We start from the raw sequence: 12979 nt of genomic DNA, 5'->3' as shown, positions 1-12979 counted from the left end.
CTTCGTCTATGTACAGGTTTCTCATAAACACAATTAAGTATTCTGGGATTCTCATTCTTTGCAATGTTATCCATATTTGTTATGATCCACATAGTCAGATGCCTTTGCCTAGTCACTAAACACAGGTAAATATCTTTGTGGTATTCTCTGCTTTCAACCAAGATCCATCTGACATCAGCAATGACATCCCTTGTTCTCTCCTGAATCTAGCTTGAATTTCTGACAGTTCCCTGTGGATGTACTACTGTAACCACTTTGAATTATCTTCAGCAAAATTTTACTTGTGTGTAATACTAATGAAATTGTTCAATAATTTCCTTATTCTGTTGGATCACCTTCCTCCGGAATGGGCACAAATATGGATCTCTTCTAGTCGATTGGCCAGGTAGCTGTCTTCCAAATTTCTTTGCCTAGCCGAACGAGCACCTCCAGTGCTGCATTCATTTGTTGAAACATCTTAATTGATATTCTATTAATTCTTGGAGCCTTGCTTTTCACCAATGCCGTCAGTGCAGTGTGGACTTCTTCCTTCAATACCATTGATTCTTGATCATATGCTACCTCATGTAATGGTTGAACATCAATCAGTTTTTTTGAAACAGTAACTCTGTATTCCTTCCATCTTCTTTTGATGCTTCCAGCATCATTTCAATATTTGGCCAGTGAAAACCTCAGGAATAGCAATGGAACATTGTCACATATAGTGTTGGAAGATGAGTCCCTCAGGTTGGAAAGCACTCAAAATATGATGGAGGAAGAGCTGCCTCTTGAAAGTAGTGTCCACCTTATTAATGTGGAAGGAGTAAAATTTTCAGGACCTTCATTTGCTAATGTGGCATGACTCAAAATGAGAAGAAACAACTGCAAATATGAATTAAAAATTGGAGCATGGCATGTACGAAGTATGAATCTAGGAAAATTGGAAGTCATCAGAAATGAAATGGGCTGCATAAAGATCGATCCTATCCGTTAATGAGCTGAAATGGATTCATATTGGCTATTTTGAATCAAATAGTCATATGATCTACTATGCCAGGAATAAAAAATTGAAGAGAAATGGCATCGCATTCATCATCAAAAAGAACATTTCAAGATCCATCCTGAAGTACAATGCTGTCAGTGATAGGATAATATCCATACACCTATAAGGAAGACCAGTTAATATGACTGTTATTCAAATTTACACATCAACCACTAATGCCAAAGATGAAGAAATTGAAGATTTTTACCAACTTCTGCAGTCTGAAATTGATCAAACATGCTATTAAGATGCATTGATAATTAATGGTGATTGGAATGAGAAAGCAGGAAACAAGAGGGATCCGTAGTTGGAAAATATGGCCGTGGTGATAGAAACAATGTCAGAGATTGCATGATTGAATTTTGCAAGACCAGTGACTTACTCATTGAAAACATCTTTTTTCAACAACATAAACCGCAACTATACACATGGACCTTGCCAGATGGAATATACAGGAATCAAATCGACTACATCTGGAAAGAGACTATGGAAAAGCTCAATATCACAAGTCAGAACAAGGCCAGGGGCTGACTGTGAAACAGACCGTCAGTTGCTCACATGCAAGTTAAAGTTGAGCCCGAAGGAAATTAAAACAATTCTAGGAGAGCGAAAGCACGACCTTGATTATATACAACATGAATTTAGAGACCATCTCAAGAATAGATTTGACGCATTGAACACCAGTGATAAAAGACCAGGTGAGTTGTGGAATGACATCAAGGACATCATACATGAAGAAAGCAAAAGATCATTAAAAAGACAGGAAAGAAAGAAAAGACCAAAATGGATGTCAGAGGAGACTCTGAAACTTGGTCTTGAAAGTAAAGCAGCTAAAGCAAATTGAAGTAATGATGAAGTAAAAGAGCTGAAGGGAAAATTTCAAATGATGGCTTGAAAAGACAAAGTAAAGTATTATAATGAAATCTTGAACTCAACATTATACAGTGCCAAATCATCTGCACTGATCCGCAAGAAAATTCATTTTATTAATTCATTTAAAAATACCTGTTGTTCGCCTACTATTTTTTATTCACTAACTTAAGTACCAGCAACATGATGTTGAGCTCAAACATACACAGTTCCTGGTAAATTTTTCAGGTTCTCAAGGGACCCTCCTTAATTCTCAGGTAGCTCTTCTCTCCTACTTGGGTCATGTTTCAATAACTTTCTTTAGTCTTAAAACCCTTATAGAAACTCTATACCTTTTCATGCTTCGCATGTACTTTTCTGTTCTGTACATCTTGTTTTAGAGTGTGTGTGGCCATATCAGGTGATTTCGCATGACTTTTCCAATAAATGATTGTTTTATGACATAAAAAATATACATGTTTTTTGAATATGTAAAGAAAAGTCACTTCCTTCACTGCTGTTATTTTGTACTGAATCCAAGTTTATACTTAAAACACAGGGACACGTACATAAATGTATTCAAACTGGAGGTCTAGTACTGACACTTTCCCATGCATCTGCTTTACCCCTTATTTGAAATTTTCTCGTTTTCAATCCATTTATTTTTCTAAGGAGCCTTGGTGACACAGTGGTTAAGAGCTAGGCTGCTAACCAAAAGGTCAGCAGTTCAAATCCACCAGCCGCTCCTTGGAAATCCTATGGGGCAGTTCTACTCTGTCCTATAGGTTTGTTATGAGTCCGAATTGAATCAACATCGTTGGCTTTTTTTTTTTTTAATCTTTCTAAATCTTACTTATTCATTAAATCCCTTCTTGTGTCTGGTTCTTTCTGCAGACCTGTCTGTCCTCTGAGCCCCTAAAGCACTTAAAGTGCATAACATATGGTAATTTGGCATTTACGTTAGGCAGAAACTATTGTCTATCACTGATAGTTACAGTTGCCTTCTGTTTATTATGCAGCTATGCCTCCTATTTTAAAAGGTTCAGGAAGAAAATGTGTCTGGTACCTTCAAAAGTAGATATAAACTTGACGGAATTCATATAATTTGGTAAAGAAGTTAAATGTATTTAATATCCAACCCTTGGAACATGATAGAGCAAAGTTTCTTTCTAATTAGAAAAATGCAATCATGAAGATATATGTCAGGCATAGTCACAAATTTTTTTCTTTTTTTTTTGTACCTGATAATATATGTTGCAGTGATCAGTGTTATGGACTCAACTGTGTCCCCCAAAAATATGTATTGCAATCCTGGCCCCTATACGTTTGGATGAGATCCTGTTTGGAAATAAGGCTTTCTTTGCTATGTTAATTGTGTCCTACCCAGGTAGAATGGGTCCTAAACCTACTCAGTTCTGAGTTATAAAAGGAACGGAATAGGCATAGAGACATACACGGGGGAAGAGAGATGCCAAAGAATACCAAGGATTGACAGTAGTCACTGCAAACTAGGAGAGAAGCCCATAGAAGGAGTTGACATGACTGAGACCCTGATTTGGACTTTAAGCCTACAGAACTGTTAGAAAATAAATTTCTCCTCTTTAAAGTCACACACTTGTAGCTATTCTATTATGGCAGCACTAGATAACTAAGACAGTCTGCTTTTCTCTCTTGCAGAAATGTAGCTGAAGTATTTTGAAAGAACAGATCCTGGTCTAAATGGGCAAGACAGTGCCATAAGAAACCTAAATTCCGTGCAATGATAGGCTTACTTGGCCTGGGCAGTGGGCCTATTCCCAGAGGGGGCTCCAGGCACCCAGAAGATGAGTTACATGTTTTCTTTAAATAAGGTTAAAACAACCATTGATAGTGGTTAGGCACTGATAGTGCTTAAAGATGAGTATGATGATGCCTCACCATACCATGTTTGAACTTAAACATTTTGCCATAAATTGCTTTCATTTAAAATGATAATTGACCTTAATGCTGTGCTATTTGTAAAAACTTGGGCTGTTAGCTTGGGCTGACTCTTGCTTAGCCAAATATATTAGAAAACAGAGACATTCTGGGTCATGAAGCTATATTATAAAATCTTAACATTGTCCACCTGGTGACTGATAGTCCAATTGCAATTATAAGCCTTAGGAAAAAATTAATAGGTTTATCCACATGAGCTTACCTTAGACACTCAGACTAATACAAGGATTTTAAATATCACACTTAGAACCCCATAAGTATGAGAACTAGAGGGCAGAGCTCCTGGCGAAGTGCTTGTTAATGGCAGATCCAAAATGCTGGTCTGTGTTGTTAAAAGTGCACACACATAATCTAATCAACCTTGAAGACAGGGATACTGCCAATTTTCTTTTCTGTCAAATCTAATGATAGTGATACTTCTACTATTACCACTAGCTAACATTTATTATTTATTTACTACTGTGTTCCAAGCACCTTGATAAGCACTTTGCATGTACTCCAAAAACAAAAACCCATTGCTGTCGAGTCAATTCTGACTCATAGTCAGACCCTATGAGACAGAGTGGAACTGCCCCATATGGTTTCCAAGGAGCAGCTGGTGGATTCAAACTGCCGACCTTTTGGTTAGCAGCCAAACGCTTAAGCACTGCGCCACCAAAGTCCCTTGCATGCATCATCTTATGTATTTCTAAAAAGTCCCACCACCCCATGAGGGTTTTATAGCGGTCACTTATGAATGGATGAGGAAATGTACACTTGCATCAGATAATCTCCTACAGAGGATCACACAGCTAGTATATGTGAGAACCTGGAGCCCAGTCCTGCCAGACTTCAAAAGCTGATCTCCATTAACCTCATCTATTCCAGTCCATTTCATGTGCTTGGAAACCCTGGTGGTGGTTAAGTGCTACGAATCCACCAAACACTCCTTGGAAACTCTACGTGACGGTTCTACTCTGCCCTATAGGGTCATTGTGAGTTGGAATCGACTTGATGGCAATGGATTTGGTTTTGGTTTTTGCATGTGTTCTAACCCGGGAACAGTGAACTTGATGGATATTAATTATTATTAGTAGTATTTTATTTATTTATTCATTTTTTTTGCAGGGAACGTGGTCACAGAGGATCAAGTGGCTTTGTGAAAAAAAAATCACCAAATATGTTATTTGGACACATGAATTTGAATTTCGACTATGCCACATATTAATAGGTTATCATAGAAAAAGGACTTCTTTGTCTAGAGAACCTGGCCTAAGACAGTGGCTTTATTTCTTATTAGTAAATTAAAAAAAAAAAAAAAGCAGTTGGCATCAAGTCAACTCCAATTCATGGCGGCTCCATAGGGGTTAGAGTAAAACCGTACTCCATAGGGTTTTCAAGGCTATGACCTTTCAGAAGAAGATCGTCTGGTCTTTCTTCCGAGGTACCTTTGGGTGGGTTCAGACTGCCAACTTTCTGGTTAGTAGTCGAGCCCTTAACTATTTGCACCACTCTGGAGGCCTCCTTGTAAAATTACAGGGTTGTAAATCAAGAGTTCTTAGTCTGGGATTCAGAGAACCTTGAAATAGTATGGGAAATGCTATTTTCATATGTCATATGCGTTTTTTCTCGTTAACAGTAGCCATATATTTTGTCTATTCCTCAAAGGATTTCATACAAAAATGTTAAGAACCCCTCCACTGGATGGCTGTTGAGGTCTCTTAAAGCTCTAAAAACATTATGACTACAAAGTGAGGATGATATAGAGAGACTAGAAAGGATTGGGAAATGAGAAAGAATAGGTAAGATTCTGAATCTTTTTAAATTTAAACAATACTATTTTGCTAAATGGAGCCCTGGTGGCACAGTGGTTAAGAGCTACGGCTGCTAACCAAAAGGTCAGCAGCTTGAATCCACTAGCAGCTCCTTGGAAACCCTGTGGGGCAGTTCTACTCTGTCCTATGGGGTCGCTAGGGGTCAAAATCGACTCGATGGCAATGGGTTTGGCTTTTGGTTTATTCTGCTAAATATTCTATTTCTACATCTAGTACTAAAAATGAGTAAATATATATATATTTACAAAGTTCAAGTCTCCCTCATACATATAAATGGGAAAGGTAGTAAGTCTGATCTGATCAAGGTTCAAACAGAGAGACTTCAATAGTATCATAAGCCGTTTCAAGAGAAACAATTGAATTCCATTACTATTCTGTTTGAATGAATTGGTAAATGTCTTGCCTTTGAAAAAACAAAAGTAGAGATTATCTGTCACATTGCATTAGCTGACCTTGAAAGTTGGAGTCAGTAGACTTAAGAGCTCAGATATCCAATTATTAAAAAGTTTTTTTTTTCTCTCTCTTTCAAATAAATAGCTGAAATCTTTGAAGCTTCTGATCATGTGGAGCTGTGGAATTTCAGGGGAAATGAAGAGCTTATTATCTTACAATTTTTCATATTTAAAAATAATGATAACCTGTGGGATAATAACAGAGTACATGTATCCAGATCATATAACGAGATGACCACCCACGTGGCTACAGCAGGGAAGATACAGTTTAAACTAATCTCCTTGATTGCTTTTCAAAGGTATAGGAAGCTTCAGTGAGACAGCATCTGCTTCTTATTAGGAATTTTTCTCCAGTCAAAATTTTATGAAAGAACATTTTGGGATCATAGGTAATATATGATATTGTCAGGATTGATCAACTGTGCATGGCTTCTGTCCATGAAATATGCCTGTTGGCATTATACTCTAGTCATGTTTGAAAGAAAAATAGCTTGTCAGAAGAATTAGCCTAAGTATTATAATTAGTTTAAAAAATTAAACCAAATTTTCAAAAAAGTAATGGATGCTCATTTCTGAAATCCTTGCCCACTCAAGTCTTGTTACAACTTAGCTTCTGAATCCGGCACCCCATCTTCATCCCTCCTTCTTTCCCCAAGACAATTTTTTCTCAAAGGCCATCAAACAATCTTGTTACTAATTTTAATTGATATTTCTGAACTCGACATCTATTCAGAAGTAGACACTACTGATCTCCATCTCTTTCTTGTAACTTGTCTTCTATTAATTTCTGTATTTTTTTTTTCATTCTTTTGGTTTTTTCCACCCTCCTTACTCTCTCTTTCTTCTAGCTTTTAAATGTAGATTTTCACTATGATGGATGGTATTTCAGTCCCCCTTTTATGTGGAACTCTGGTGGCTCAGTAGTTAAGAGCTACAGATGTTAACCAAGAAGTGGGCGGTTGGAATTCCACCAGCTCCTGGGAAACCCTGTGGAGCAGTTCTGCTCTGTACTATAGAATTGCTAGGAGTCAGAAACGACTTGATAGCAGTGAGTTCAGTTTTTTTTGGGGGGAGGGGCGTTAATTTTCTGTAAACTTCCTTCTTGAATAATCTCATTCTAAATGAACACAATCTAAATTCTAAATGAACACAAGTAGAACACAATCAATTAACTCCCATAGGTTTATTTAAATCATAAAATATTAGAATTGAAAGAAATGTGGTGGTTATTGAATAAACAAGGCTAAGACAGTGAAGCAATTTGCCCAAGGTGCAACATTTAATGAGAAGGAGAAATGATACTCAGATCTAGGTATTATGATTCTAAATATAGTCATTGTCTCATTATACCTGGAGCTAGGAGGCAACAACTCAGAAAAGTAGATATAGAGAAGGGAACCTAACAGAGCCACAGGTGAGACTGCTCAATACACTTCAGTTAAACCAATTAGATAAGAAAGAAGTGTTCCGGGTGACAATTTGCCTAAATTATGATTTACCTCTTTATGAATATTCTCTGTCACCATTTGGTTTGTTTCTTTTTCCATTCCATATTGTCATTTGACATGGTCCAGTTTCTCTTTGTTAATGTGAGCTACACCAATGACATTCTGATGAATTTCTTTTTTAAATTTAAGCTGGTTTTAACATTTAAGCTACTTACCACATAGGAAACTTGCATAAGTATTTGCGTATTGGGTTTCATAGAAGCAATAAATAAGTTACTATCTCATTAGTCCAACTTCAATTCCTTTGAATGGGACTATTAATAAATCTATTACCCATCTACCTGGCTGCTTTGCAAGTTTCCATTTGCACTTGCTGTTTCCTTTACCTGAAATTCTCTTTGCCTAAATTTCGCATGAGGAGACAGTAGTGGCACAGCGGTCAAATTCTGGCTCTCCATGCGAGAGACCAGGGTTTGATTCCTGGCCAGTGCACCTCATGCACAGCCACCACCTGTCTGTCAGTGAAGGCTTGTGTGTTGCTATGATATCGAACAGGTTTCGACTGAACTTCGAGACTGAGATGGACTAGGGAAAAAGGTCTGGCAATCTACTTCCAAAAATCAGTCAGCAAAAACCTTACGGATAGCAATGGTCTTATCCACAACTGATCATGGAGATGGTGCAAGATCAGGCAGTGTTTTGTTCGATTGTGCATGGGGACACCATGAGTCTGGGGCCTCCTCAACGGCAGCTAATCACAACAACAAATTTCATATGGCTTGCTTGCTTACTTCCTTTTGTAAAATGTCACTTTCTCAGTGAAGACGTGCCTGACTACCTTGTCTAAAAATTCAGCCCTCAACCTTTAATTTCCCTTTCCCTGTTTTATCTTTTTTGCATGTTACTTCTTGCTATCTAACATGTGCTATATTTTTCTTATTTACTTTGCCTAGTGTCTGTCTCCCTCTGTGGATTGTAAGCTCCCCGAGGGCAGGCTTACCATCTGTTTTGCTCACTCTTCTATCCCCAGCACGAGAAGGAATCGTGGCTCCTGGAAGGTGCTTGTTATGGATATCATTATGTCTGACACAGGAACTTTGTTTACCTCAGTGGGATCAAATGAAGAAAATCTGTTTCTAGAACAGGATGAAGGAAACTAAGTTTCTTCATCAACAACGTAAGTAAGATGTCATCTTTGGAAGAAAGAACATCCACGTGCATATTAAAGAAATAAAGGCAAATCCTGTTTTCCGTGTCAAAACTCTCTCTTGACTGACAGCCTTTGCTCTTGGAATCCTGATCAGTGACTCTGTCCTTACCTTCCGTTATCATTTCAAAAACTGAACACCTGAGATTGTAAATGTCTGTTTCTGTTAGGAAACAGATGCTTCTGTCAGTGCTGCCAAATTCCAGAAAAATATCAAGGGAACAATGCTTTTTGTGTAACTTTTTATGTTTCCTGTGAAACAAATAGAAGTGACAAAGAGAGGGTGGGTTGTTTTCAGAATTCATTATCCAGACATGAGCTCAGTTGCTATGAAGCCTGTACAAATCCCCTCCATTCTCACTCTCAGTATTAGGTCGAAGGACAAGGTCAGCTAGAAACTTTTCTTCATTTTCCTCGTGCTTTTTCTGATGCAGCTTCAGAGAAAATCTAAAAAATGACTCCCTTGATGGCAGTGTAAACTCTTTTAAACAAAGATACTGTGGAAAGTAAGAATTTTCAAAAGATAAGGAAGACTATCAGGATTGACTCATTTCCTTGAAAGAAAACCACAATATGTAGAGGTAGATTTTGATCTTAGAAAAACCAGAAAGAGTTTCGTGATGTTCATACACTTCTGAACCACACGCCTCCTTTTCTTTGCATGTTGTAGTGAAGAAGAGCAAACTTTGAAGCCAGACAGACTGAGATTTAAATCTCAGCTTTGGAGGTAAATAGCTATATCGCCTATCCATTAAAAAACCCTTTGCCATAGACTTGATTCTGACTCATAGTGACCCTATAGGACAGAGTGGAACTACCCCATAGGGTTTCCAAGGAGCAGCTGGCAGATTTGAACTGCCAACTTTTTGGTTAGCAGCCAAGCTCTTAACCACTGTGCCACTAGGGTCCTTATGTTGCCTTGGGCAAATAATTTTACCTATATGAGTCTTAGTTTACTATGCTGTGAATCATACTTAACTATCTCATAGGCTACTTTGAGTGTTAAATGAGATAATTTTTATAAAGTACGTGATATAGATTAGGTGAATAAATGCTTAAAATTGTTAGTACTATCCCCAGCACACACACACACAAACATGCATCGTTTCTTATTATGTTAATTTATTTCATTTAATAGCTAATTTAAAGAAAAGGAAATCAAGGAATTGAAATTTTGACAAGGTTCTAGTCCCCTTCCATTTATTTAAAGTAGGTATTCTGGAAATTAGCTGATAATAGCGAAAGCAATCTTGAAATATTTTTAGAAAGAGTTTTTAAAGTAAAGCTACAGAAACTGTGGTTAGAAAATTTGGTCAAAATTCCTAGATTTGTTTTCTGTGGCTGAGAGTTGAAGTTGTACCAGGATTTCTATTACATTGGTACTTTTCCAAGACATTATTTCCTAGGCAAGTTAACTTTAATATGATTGGAAATATTATCCTTAAGATTACTGCTGTAATTCTTAGGGTACACTACTTTGTTACCATTTTTCATTTTGGGTGAAAATGTTGTGCTTTGTTTATTGTAGTTTTCTATAGCAAAAAGGATTTAAACTGCCTGAAAAACTATTCTTGCTGTTCACTCTCTTAATTTTCTGCAAGCAGGGAAATGTAACTGCTGTAAGCCTCAGTCATCTGAACATAAGTCTTTAGACCTAAGTGGTTTATGCGACTAGGTCTACTCAAGAAGTTTGCAAAATGAGAGAGTACAAAATGAATTGCATTTTATGAGATTTCTGATTATAACAGACGACAGAGACTAACCTAAATAAATGCCTCTTGCTTAAGGCATTCGTTATGTATTTTTACTTATGTAATCATTTCAATAAATATTTGGTAAGTATAGTATCTCTTGTACATATCTGGTTACTTAGTAAATCTTTAGTTGTGTTACATGATTCCAAATACCATTACAAATACATACCATTCTGGCTGGTGAGACTGAACAGTTGGCCATGGTTAAGAATGTTTTCTCTCATTTATTAAAGCTTTAAGGTGTTCCCTTAAACCTTCTTGAAAGAACTAAGTTTTAGGTGTTAATTAGCGTACTTGTCAAAATGTCAAGCAGTTGCCAAAACAGGAACTCAAAATTATTGAGGTAGAGAGCGAGTAGAATCTTAAATTATTTATCAGTTACAAAATAAAGATTCAAAGAGCCTTTGTCAGACAGCATTTTATAGTTATTTTATTTCAAAACCTAAAAACATGTCTTAAAACGGTATCCGGGGGCCATATTCTCGGGGTTTCTCCAGTCTCTGTCAGATCAGTAAGTCTGGTGTTTTTTTGTGTGGGTGAATTAGAATTTTGTTCTACATTTTTCTCCAACTCTGTTTGGGACCCTCTATTGTGATCCCTGTCAGAGTGGTAGATGGTGGTAGCCTGGCACCATGTAGTTGTGCTGGACTGAGTTGGGTGGAGGCTGTGGTAGTTGTGGTCCATTAGTCTTTGGACTAATCTTTCCCTTGTGTCTTTGGTTTTCTTCATTCTCCCTTGCTCCTGACAGGGTGGGACCAGTGGGATATCTTAGATGGCCGCTTACAAGTTGTCATGGATTGAATCATGTCCCCCCAAAAATGTGTGTATCAGTTTGGCTGGGCCATGATTCCCAGTATTTTGTGATTTTCCCATGTGTAGTAAATCCTGCCTCTATGATGTTAATGAGGGAGGATGGGCTACAGTTGTGTTAGTGAGGCAGGATTCAATTTACAAGACTGGATTGTGGCCTGAGGCAATCTCTTGAGATATAAAAGACAGAAGTGAGCAGTGAGACATGGGGACCTCATACCATCAAGAAAGCAGTGCTGGGAGCAAAGCGCGTCCTTTGGACCGAGATCCCTGCGCAGACAAGCTCCAAGTCCGGGGGAACACTGAAAAGAAGGCCGACAGAGAGAAAAAGACTTCCCCTGGAGCTGACGCCCTGAATTTGGACTGTTAGCCAACTTTAACTGTGAGGAAATAAACTTCTCTTCGTTAAAACCATCCACTTGTTTTTCTGTTATAGCAGCACTAGATAACTAAGACACAAGCTTTTAAGAGCCCAAACGCTACTCACCACGGTAGAATGCAGAACATTTTACTTATAAACTGTGTTACACCAATTAAGCTAGATGTCCCCCAAGACCATGGTTCCCAGCCCTCAGCCCAGTAATTCAGTCCCTCAGGGAGTCTGGAGGTGTCTATGGAGCTTCCATGACCTTGCCTTATAGAAGTTGTGCTGGCTTCCCCAGGATTTTGTACTGTCTTACCCTGCCAAAGTTACCACTTATCTATTGCCTACTTAGTGTTTTTCCCTCCCCAACTCTTCCCTCCCTCATAATCATCAAAGATTGTTTCTTTCTGTGTGTAAACCTTTTCATGAGTTTTCATAATAGTGGTCTCCTACACTATTTATTCTTTTGTGATTCACTTATTTCACTCAGCATAATGCCCTCTAAATTCATCCATGTTGTGAGATGTTTCAAAGATTCATCATTGTTCTTTACTGTTGCGTGGCATTCCATTGTGTGTATAGTATCTACCATAGTCTGTTTATCCATTCATCTGTTGATGGGCACTTAAGTTGTTTCCATCTTTTTGCTCTTGTGAATAATGCTGCAATGAACATGGGTGTGCAGATGTCTATTCTTGTGACAGCTCTTGTTTCTCTAGGATATGTTCCTAGGAGTAGAATTGCTGGATCATATGGTATTTCTATTTCTAGCTTTTTAAGGAAGCCCTATATCGTTTTCCAAAATGGTTGTGCCATTTTATATTCCCACCAGCAATGCATAAGAGTTCCAAGCTCCTCACAGCCTCTCCAAAATTTGTATTTTCTGGTTTTTTGATTCATGACAGTAATGTTGGAGTGAGATGGTATCTCACTGTAGTTTTGATTTGCATGTCTCTAATGGTTAGTGATTGCCAGCATTTCCTCATGTGTCTGTTAGCCGCCTGAATGTCTCCTTTGGTGAAGTGTCTGTTCATAGTCTTTGCCCAGTTTTTAATTGGATTATTTGTCTCTCTGTTGTAGAGGTGTTGGATTTTCCCACAGATATTAGAGACTAGACCTTTGTCAGATTTGTCATAGCCAAATTTTTTTTCCAGTCTATAGGCTCCCTTTTTACTCTTTTTTTTTTTTTTAATTGTACTTTAGGTGAAAGTTTACAGAACAAATAGTTTCTCATTAAACAGTCAGTACACATATTGTTTTATGACATTGGTTAACAACCCCAC

This window comes from Trichechus manatus, unplaced genomic scaffold, assembly GCF_000243295.1.
Source record: "Trichechus manatus latirostris isolate Lorelei unplaced genomic scaffold, TriManLat1.0 scaffold00150, whole genome shotgun sequence".
Lineage (NCBI taxonomy): Eukaryota > Metazoa > Chordata > Mammalia > Sirenia > Trichechidae > Trichechus > Trichechus manatus.
The sequence above is the reverse complement of the archived record's forward strand: the minus strand, read 5'-3'. Positions refer to the sequence as shown.